The following is an 11,057-nucleotide window of genomic DNA, read 5'->3' as shown; positions in this document are numbered from 1 at the left end:
TCATGATTCTAATGTACTAGTTAATGTTAGTGATCCTAATGAAATTTGTGATGTTAATTTGGGGGAGGTGAACATTGATTATACTGAATTGGTTCCTCCTGTTGCTTCTCTTGTGACGCCTACTGATCTGGTTGTGTTGGTCTCCTCTATGGGATTAGGAGTGAATGAACAACTTGTTGATGTCCCAGTTGCTTTACTGTCTGCTAACGCCTTGTATGCCCATGTGGGCGTAAGATCAAGATTGGGGGATTATGTTAAGACGCAGATTGATTGGCTTGAAGGCTCTTCATCTTCTGAGGTTGATGAAGAGGATGTGTTTGAACATGAGGGTGGTATGCGAGATGTTATCGTTTCGGTGGATAAACGAAGTAAGAGGAAATACAAAAAATAGTGTTTCTGTTATTGGCTTGGTGGCTGCTGCTTTGGAGCCTTGGGGTGTTCGGTTGTTCCTTTCGAATTGGCTGTGTTTCTTCTTCTTCGTCGTGGGTGTCCTCTTATGTTTAGGGCGGTCTTTTTGGGTGATTTTATCTGTATATGTAATGTTGCTTTTGGCGACACTTTGTCTATTTAGTTCTTGTATTCTTTGCTTGATTAACATGTAGGCCCTTTTGGGTTTTATTAAAAAAAAATCATAAAATATATTATTCACATTCATAATTTTGAATATGCAATTTTGCTCTATAACCAATAACCTTTAAGATATAATAGATAAATTATTCTTGATAAATATTGTATGTTTTATTTGCTACTTGATGTGATGTGTTGGAAACAAAGCCAAGTAGATAGCACATATAATTAGTTCTCTTGTACTTTTCAGTCCAACTACACAGTTTCTTCTCAAATATGCTTTACACAGCACTGCACAGTAACTTCGTGCATGATAGTGATCAATAGATAACTGCCCATTTTAATCAATTTTAATCTCTGTAAATTAAGCTTTTCTTCCCACTTCAGTTCAACAATGGTCCAATCCATATTAACTGGCAATTTCGTATGTCACTAACAGATGGAGTATTGATATATTCAATCATTTTGGAATATATTTTTCCTCCAAATATGAAAAAATTACATATATAAAAAATAATTTGGAGGTAACTCAATTCAAATTCAAGCCCGTTCGAAATCGGGCTAGTTCGAGCTTAGCTAACTAAATATTAAATCAATTACATCCACATGCCACTTTGTAGCTGGGTCTAAATCGGATTGAGTCCACTCAAAATCAGCACTAAATATAAATATTATACATATAAAATTTAATATATGCACATATTTGTACATATTAACTATTATGAGATGGTTCAATTCAATCAAATCAATTCAATCCATCCGCTAATTTTGCTATAGTTTTTAAAAATAGAGCCGATTTTTAGCTAACCCTAAATTGACTTCAAATCATGTCATTCTCAAAGCTACTATTTCTTAGCCCTATTGATAAGTTTGACCTTTGATCTACTGATTAAGTGGGCATCGTCATCATAATCATGATAAATGCCACTAAAGTCTAAAAGAAGTGGGGAGCTACATTTCACTTCTTTCATAAAAGGGGAGGCTTCACATTTTTTCCCTCAGAAGAATTGTGAACTTCAGATTCACTTCTTTTTATTTCTGAAATCTGATAATATGGAAAGAGGAAGCTTCTTTGGTCTATTATTCATAGTATTGGCTTTCTCTCGGCTCAGTACTTCCACCACTGCGGTTTCATTTTCAAGTAAACAAATCTTTCATTCAATTCACATGAATTCTCATTCTTTCTTCTTCTTCTTTGTTCTATTTTTTAATTTCTCTTCATCTGCTTGTTATCTGAACTGATGTAACTTTGCATGTAACTATAGGAGCTCAAAGATTTCTTCAACAAAGCAGAAGCTTAGAAGGTTTAGGCGATTCTCTTCACAAGGTACCTCAGGTAAAGACTATGGCTCTCTTAAAAGCCAATTTTTGATGTGAGAAAACTAGTAGATCTTTCTATACAAGCTTAATACATCATCAAATATGTAATGATAGAATTAAGATTTCAAATGATTTAAACTAAATAGAAGAGATGAAACCTCTGTAATATGCATAATTATGGGAGAGTTTATAAGTAAAATTAATTTATCCTATATAGTTATCTAATATTTTTCTTATATTTGAGGTGGGCAAATAGTGGTGGAACAAAAGGGTAACTGGAGGCTTTACTTCACCTCCACCTAAAATTTGAGTAAGCCATCTTGCTTCTTCTCATTTGAAATCCTACTTCTATCATCCCATGAAGTAACCTCCAGCCTCCCTTGTTTCCACCACCGACAATAGGGGATTACTCAAAAACATTGGATGTAGATAAAATTTTGATTAATTTGTACTCTGCCCTCATAATAATTGAAAAGGAAAAAAAAAAAAAAAGCTTTAGGTACCCTAATCTAGTTTTTGTTCAAAGATAGATCTTATAGTCATTAGATTTGTTTTGTGAAGAGTGAAATATAAATTTTTATTGATTCATCGTGTATTACACTCATCTCAAAATAGAATCAACAATTTTAAAGTTCAGCTTAACTAAAAATTAATTGAAATATCTTGACCAAAATTTATTTTTCAATTGAAAGTGTAGTGTTTATTAATTGTGTTTAAAGAATATTTATATAGATGAGTAACCACGAAGCATACAAAGCAGAGGGAGATAATTTGATCAGTTGGAGGATGGATATGGAGCTTAATGATTACACTGGATCGGGCCCGAACAATCATCACACGCCACCGCGACCATCGGAAAGGAATTAAGAAAGTTAAGAAAGTTGAGTCTTAATTAATATTAGAGAACTTAATTAGAAAGGTAAACTCATACTTAAAAAAAATGATAACATATATTTGTGATTTGACTTCTTAGAAAGAATTATGTATGAAGACAAGAATGGTAATGAATGAGAATTTGGCCTTCAACAAGCTACAAACTTATTTTATTTTGTAATGCTCAATAATTGAAAGCCTCTAGTGGAATTTGTGTCACGACCCAATCCAACCGGGTCGGATCCCATCGCATTGAGTCGCGACGGATAAACCCCAGAATCTAGTTCTGAAATTTGTTTTCATATTTTTCTTCCAATACACAATGAAATACATAACCACAAAGCTTCTACAAACATCCAAATATTCAGAAAACTCATCCATAATTTTCTTTCTTCTCATTCTTCAAAATAATCATATACATTATAAGCATGGCTATAAACAAAATGTGCATAACAGAATATTAAACCAGCCATAACTGTACAAAAATCAAAAGTACAAAAATATCTATGACTTCAAATCAGATCCTGAACAATAAATCCAAAACTTCACTTTCTCAGAACCTGAAAACCATAAAAATAATCACAGTGAGCCAACAGCTCAGCAAGATCACATTAGCCGATCTAAATTTTAATATTCACTCATTCCAAAATACTTTACAGAAGCTTTAAAAAAACAGTTCATTTTAATTAAATTAACCACTGAACTAAAATCTCAAGATATAATACATAACAAGCCATTCTTTAATTCGGATATTCGTATGGAATTCAGAGAATCAAACAAAATTCAGATATTCTCACAGATATCATATAACAGACAGAATTCAGAATATTTTACAAAATAAAATAATCAGACGGAATCAAATAACAGATACAGAAGAACTGAACCAGATTCATATAACAAAATTGTTCAAATCACATGTCAGATCACATTTCAAATCAAATTTCAAATCACATTTCAAATCACATATCCTTGACCCAGACATAATCTCAAAGGATTCTAGCCCCTTATGTCTCTCTTTCTTGACACAGATAGAATCTCAAAGGATTATGACCCCTTATGCCTCCCTTTGTGCTTACTACATCATAATATATCAAATATATAGAATTATTAGATCAAAATTCATTTTCATATTCCCATACCCAGACAAAATCTCAAAAGATTCTTGCCCCTTATGCCTCCCTTTCCTGACACAGACAGAATCTTAAAGGATGTTGGCCCCTTATAACTCCCTTCTGACATCATTCAAATCAAATCATATCAAACATCAAATCATATCAAACATCAAATCAAATCATCACAAGGCTTCTCTTCTCATGAATTTTTGATAAATCCTTTTACATCTTATTTGAACTCCTAATTCAACCTTATGAGTAACATCTAACCTCTCTACTTACACCCCTGACAGTAGAGGATCAACTAAAAAAATTTGTTTGTAGATAAAAATTTGATTAACTCATAATCTACCACTAAGGTTTCATTTGATATGTCTTTCTTACTGCTTTTTAAAGCAGCATTTTAGTACAAAAATTTGTCAAAATGTGCAAAATCATAATTTCTACGACATACAAAAAGTTGCGCGGTAAAAGTTTTACCGGTGCAAATTTATACCTGTTTTTCTTTAACGAAACCAAAATTTTAATCAGAAAATCCTTCAAAACTCACATTTCTGAAAATTGAGAAAGGCATAATGTGCCTTACCTCGAATCAATCAACTTTTTCAACTACGACGACGGACGAAAACAGACCGAAGTCGCCCAAAACCTGGCTTTTCTTCCACTTTCTCTCTCCCCCATCCGTTTCTCACTCTTCAAAACGAGAATAGATATTTAATAGGTTGAGATATTTCTTGATCGTATGGACGATATTTATGATTCGTCCCGGGTCGATCGGCTCAGTTTGATCACAAACAACATTCGTATGAATGAAAATAAATTTTCGTACAGGTTTTCGTACAGGGACTATCTCCTCGGGTTGCCATCGTACGGACGATAATTAATTTCATCCTTGGACGATGCTCTCTGTCAAAAACTTTCAACTATTCGTTCCGGACGAACTCAATTTCGTACGAACGAACCTGGAAGGAAAAAATCCAAAACAAATAGAGCATGGAAGAAAAGGGTTTTAACAATTTGATAGGTATATATGATTGAAAAAAGTTATAAAGTAAAAATATGATGATTCACTAACATTTGAAATGTATTTTTTGAATGGTTTGGCTAATTAAGGCATGTCTATGATCCTTTGATATAATATTTTTAAAAGAAATTCATAAATTTTTTTAGCAATCATGTATATTGTGTAGAGGCTTCTCTTCTCATGAATTTTTGATAAATCCTTTTACATCTTATTTGAACTCCTAATTCAACCTTATGAGTAACATCTAACCTCTCTACTTACACCCCTGACAGTAGAGGATCAACTAAAAAAATTTGTTTGTAGATAAAAATTTGATTAACTCATAATCTACCACTAAGGTTTCATTTGATATGTCTTTCTTACTGCTTTTTAAAGCAGCATTTTAGTACAAAAATTTGAATTTTGTTACTAGAATGCTGCTTTAAAAAGTAGTAAGAAAGTCATCCCAAACAAAACCTAAATTAATGGAGAGGAAAATAATCAATTTTCTCTAGATACCTTGATAAAATTTTTGGTCAGAGATAGATCTTATAATTATTAAATTTGCTTTGTGAAGAAAAAATATATTTTTTAATTGATTCATCGTATATTTCACTGTTCACAAAATAAATTCGACAACTTTAAACTCCATCATAGCTAAAATTTAATTAAAATATACTCTTTCAAAATTTTGTTAACTGAAAGTCTCGTTTTTGTTAATTGTGTTTAAATAATATTCATACAGATGAGTAACCATGAAGTAAACAACATAAATGGAGACGATTTGATCAATTGGAGGATGGACATGGAGCTTAACGATTACCCCAAATCAGGTTCAAACCCTCATCACACACCACCACAACCACCAGAAAGGGATTAAAAAGGAAAGGGAGATGATTTGATCGTTGGAAGGTGGATGTGGAGCTTAATAATTACGTTGGATCAGGTCCAACAATCAGCACACATCACGGACATGGAAAAGGGATTAAAGAATTGAGAAGTAATTAATATTAAAGAACTTAATTATGAGGATAAACTCTTACTTTAAACAAAAATAGATAACATCTATATTTGAAATTTGGCTTGTTAGAAAGAAACATGTGATGGGGCAGGAATTATGTATAAGAATTTGGCCTTCTTTTTTTTTTTTCTTTTTTTTTGACAAAAGCAAATTAATGCATTAAGAATCAAAAGCAAACTAATTACAAGTAATAAAAGGATCACATTCCTCCTTGATAAGTTTCCATAACAAGGCCGGAATGCTTTCCAAAGAAAACCTATCAAAATAAAAGCTATTGTTCAAAGCCAAGGTAGCACAACAATTAGCTACCTTATTACAATTCCTAGAAACATAATGGAAAATTACCTTATTGAAGTCATTCAACCAGCACGGATCCTTATATGGCCACCTATCCATGATCCAATTATTCTTCTTCTTCAAAGAGTCTTGAATGAATTTGATAATATTTACATTATCACTTTCAACAATGATTCCTTTGCATTCTAGCATCCAGTCACAAAGAAATTCTTTAACCGCAAGCACAGCATCTAGCTCAAGTTGAGCTATATCCCAATGAATTTTCTTCTTCCCAAAAGCACTGATAAATCTACCCTTGAAGTCCCTAAAAATGCCACCAATCCGATCCCAGCTAGATTGGATGTAAGTAAAGAAGCATCCACATTGATTTTAATCCAATCTTTTGGAGGAGGGCACCAAGAATCATGGGACTCCCTAAGGAGATTAGTGCCCCAACTTACAAGAAAAGGATTAGAGTTATAAGTAGCCAAATAAAGAGCTTTGGACGCTACCAAAGAGCACGGCAAAGCAGGTTTTTGATGTTTGACTTCATTCCTATTTCTCCAGGACAAATATACCACTGTGCAATATAATCTCACAATATCGGAATTCTGCATAGAGATTGTCTCCAAGCTCTATAAACAGTTGTCCAAAAAGTGGAAAATTGGTATGTGAATACCCCATTGACGTATTTTCATAATCACCTCAACCATATATTTACAATGAACCATAATATGCTCATAAGATTTAGTGGAATTACATCCCCTAGCACAGTTTACAAAATCAGATAAGTTTCGGTTCTTCAAAAACAGTTTAGTTGGAATAGCTCTCTTGCCAAGCCTCCACCAGAATAATTCAACTTTTTTGTTCAGTTTTAACTTCATTATCCAATTAGAGAATCCATTTTCCTCTTCATTCAGCCTGTAGGAAGTAATGGATTCAAAAGCAAGAGCTGAAACCAAATCTCCTTGGTTTACATATATCATCCCAAGCAACATAATGCATACCTTTAGAACCATCTTTTTTATTCCACAAACAAATTCCTACATAACTTTTCAAGTTCAAGAAGCACTCTTTTGGGAACTAAAGAATTTGTAATCAAATAATTAGGCATGGAAAGTAAGGAGCTATCAATAAGGATGAGTTTACCTCCCAAAGAAAGAGACTTCTTACTCCAAGCATTAAGTCTATCCATGACATTGCTAATAAGCTCTTGAAAATCTGCTATCATGGGTCTTCTAAGATACATCTTCACTCCTAGATACATCATCTCCTTTACCATCTTAATGCCCAGCACTTTAGTAATCCTCCTCCTCAAAATTTTCCTCACCATTTTGCCGAACATAACTTGAGATTTGCTGAAATTCACTCTTTGACCAGTCCATTTGCAAAAATCCTCCACTATAATCTTCATTGATTTAGCCAAAGTAGAAGAAGCATGGGAGAAGATTAATACATCGTCTGCATACAAAAGATGTGTAATATTTGGTCCTCCAGCCGAAATTTGAATACCAAGAGAATGGCCTCTTTGATTAATTTCATTAGTCAATAGTTGTGAACACAAAATAAAAAGGTAAGGTGAGAGTGGGCACCCTTGGCGAAACCCACTATAAGCATTAATCCAATTGGAAATATTACCATTAATGAGAATAGAGAACCTCACTTCAGTAACACATTCCAAGAGTAATTTAGAAAAGTGAGACGAAAAACCATACCACTTGAGAACTTGATGAAGAGTAGCCCACCCCATACTATCATACGCTTGCTCCATGTCTAGTTTAATAGCCATTGCACCCTTTTTGTTTTTGGAAACCTTGAACTTATGAAACATTTCTTGAGCCAAAAGACAATGTTCAAAAATAGATCTTCCAGGGATAAATGTCATCTGTTCTTCTGATACCAATCTAAAAATAATTTTCTTCAATCTATTTACAAGCATAGAGGCAATAATCTTGTAATTCAATTGGCAAAGACTAATAGGTCTAAAATTGGCCGGAACCAAAGGATTCTTGACTTTAGAAATCAAGATAATAAGAGTGTCCTTCCAATCTTTACACATGATACCGGTTTTAAAAAAGTTATTGACAGCTTTCCATAATTTTTCCCAAACAATACTCCAGAAGCTTTTGTAAAAAGAAGAAGTAACCCCATCTATGCTAGGAGATTTGTTATTACCTTGCTGGAAGACCGAGCATTTCAACTCATTCACCGAGAACTCCTCATTAAGCAAACTGCTGTCCTCAGGAAAAATCTGCTGTTGCTGTAAAACCGAAGGCCATCCCTTTAAACAGCAATCATTGAGCTACCATTTCTTCTCAAAAAAATCACAAAAAACCTTCTGAATTTGATCCTCATCTACTACCAAATTGTTGGACTCATCTTTGATTTGATTAATTCTATTCCCATTTCTACGAGTCGTTGCAAAATTGTGGAAAAGTTTAGAATTCATATCTCCTTCTTCATGCCATTTAGCTTTTGCTCTTTGGTTCCACCAAGTAAATAACCTTCTTAAAGTAACATTAAACTCATGTACTTTATTACGGAGCAATTTGAGATCAGCATCAGTCCAACTCTCCCCCAAAGCCTCCTTCCTTTGAAGATCAATAATCTCATTTTTCAGATTTTCCTTTAGAGTATTCAAGTCTTTGCATTTGTTTCTACTCCAAAAAAATAATGCTTTTAGAGTTTGGCTGGTCTTCTTCTGAAGCACTTCATTCTCATTTCCCACATCCTTTTTCTTCCATGAATGGCTGACAATACCCTTACATGCCGGATAAGATCTCCAAGTACCTTCAAACCTGATAATTTTAGACTTGAGACGAGCTTCAGCATCTAATTTAAGAACTATTGGACTATGATCTGAAGCTATTCTTGCTAGGTGTTTGATAACAGCTAGAGGGATCTTTTGAATATCAGATGAGTTTAAAAGACATCTGTCCAATCTCTCCCAAATACGTGAAGTCCCATCGTTGTTGTTACACCAAGTAAACCTTGACCCAATATAGCCAATGTCATGAAAATCCAAATTCACCATAAATCCTTTCATCTCTTTAGGAACTTTAGAGAAAATAAATCTCTTGCCTCCTCTCTTATCTTCCTTGCTTAAAATGCAATTAAAATCCCCCCCTATGATAGAGGGAATAGAATCCTCCATACAATGTTCAAGTTGCTTCCATAAGTTGCTTCTCTCCACACAACATCTACTACCATACACGGTAGCTACTCTCCAACTTCCCATATTAGGAATCATAAGGTCACCAATAATAACCTGAGAAGAAGATTCCTTAACCATAAAAGACACCAAAGTCACCTTCCAAAGCACCAAAATCCCACCAGAAGTACCAATAGCCGGATGATGCCAATATTCCCAATCCTTGCTAATAAAACAATCAATCTCCCTTCTATCCAAACTAGAAATCTTGGTCTCCATAAGACCAATAAAGAAAACATTATGATCTCTAACAACTTCCTTCAAATATAGGGAGGCTTCTTTCTTGCTAGCCCCCCTACAATTCCAAAACAAAATTGAATTCATTTAAACAATTAATGGGGGTTTCTCCCCAATAATGGAACTCACCCTTCCATATCTTTTCTTCTTCTTAGAATCAGGTTCCACCGGCCCAAGAGACTTCAATTCTTTGGCTAACTTCATCTTGGTAGCTCCACTTTGAGAAATCACTTCCAAATGAACAGGTGCATTTTTGTCTCCTTCCAAACCATCTTTCTTTGAATTCACATCTTCTACATACTTGTCATTATTTTCATCTTCACTGCAATCAGCTAAAATAGAAAATCTATTAATAGATTGGACTTCAGCTGGTTTAATCCCCTCACATTCAGCAGCCGTTGATTCAGCAACAGGTTCATTAACTAAATTCACAACATTCTCCTCAATCACCAACTTTTCTTTGTTAACTTTTTGAGTCCTCAGCCAATTGATGTTTGCTCTATTTTCCATACTTTTCTTCTCCCCCACGACTTTGCTGTACAATAAGTTTCTGTTCAACCTCCTCTTGTTTTTGAATTGCACATGTATCCATGGACCAAATTCTGAATTATTAATGACTTTCTTCCCGTCTATCACTTCGGATTTGTCAGCCTTATTAGCATCATCTGGCTTCCCATTCTTTTGATCCAGAATTCCAATCGATACATTTTCTGGACAAGATTTTTCTCCATGACCCACTTTGCCACAATGATAGCAAAGAAGAACAATCTTCTCGTATTCCACACGTTGAAAAAATCTGCCAGCCAAGCCTTCAACCCACACACAATTTAATATCTTCTTTTCCAATTCAATTCTAACACAAATACGGGCAAATTCACGTTTACCCCACCGAAATGTATTACCATCAAAATACATAGGTGTTCCGATACAAGAAGCAATCCTTGCAAAATTGTCTTCATCCCAGCAGTATAGTGGTAAGTTCGGGAGTCTGATCCACACAGGAGCTGATATACCCTTAAAAGAATTAGGATCAAATTCAGGACACCATCTATCCATACCAACAATGAATCTGTTGAGTCTAGTAATTAGGTTGTTAAGCCTAAGTTAATGTCCCAAAGGCTACCAAGAGGGGGGGTGAATTGGTAGTTTAAAAATTTAAGTCCTCTTTTAAAATTATGTTGAACCGAAATAAAAATTGTTTCTTTTAAGTTTTGTAGAAAAAGTTTTTCAACCACAGAGTTTTTAAGACTAAGAATTAAAATGCGGAAACGTAAAAACAGTAAAGTAAATGACACCAGATTTATAGTGGTTCGGTCAAAAACCAGACATACATCCACTCCCCAGAGGCACCCTCTGAGTATTGCACTAATACCAATAGTGACTCTCCTTTTGCACCCACAGCAAGGCGGAGAAGCCTTTACAACACACTCTTTTCAC

The sequence above is a fragment of the Dendrobium catenatum genome, unplaced genomic scaffold (assembly GCF_001605985.2).
Source record: "Dendrobium catenatum unplaced genomic scaffold, ASM160598v2 fragScaff_scaffold_133, whole genome shotgun sequence".
In the NCBI taxonomy this organism is placed as follows: Eukaryota; Viridiplantae; Streptophyta; class Magnoliopsida; order Asparagales; family Orchidaceae; genus Dendrobium; species Dendrobium catenatum.
This window is presented reverse-complemented; position numbering follows the sequence as displayed.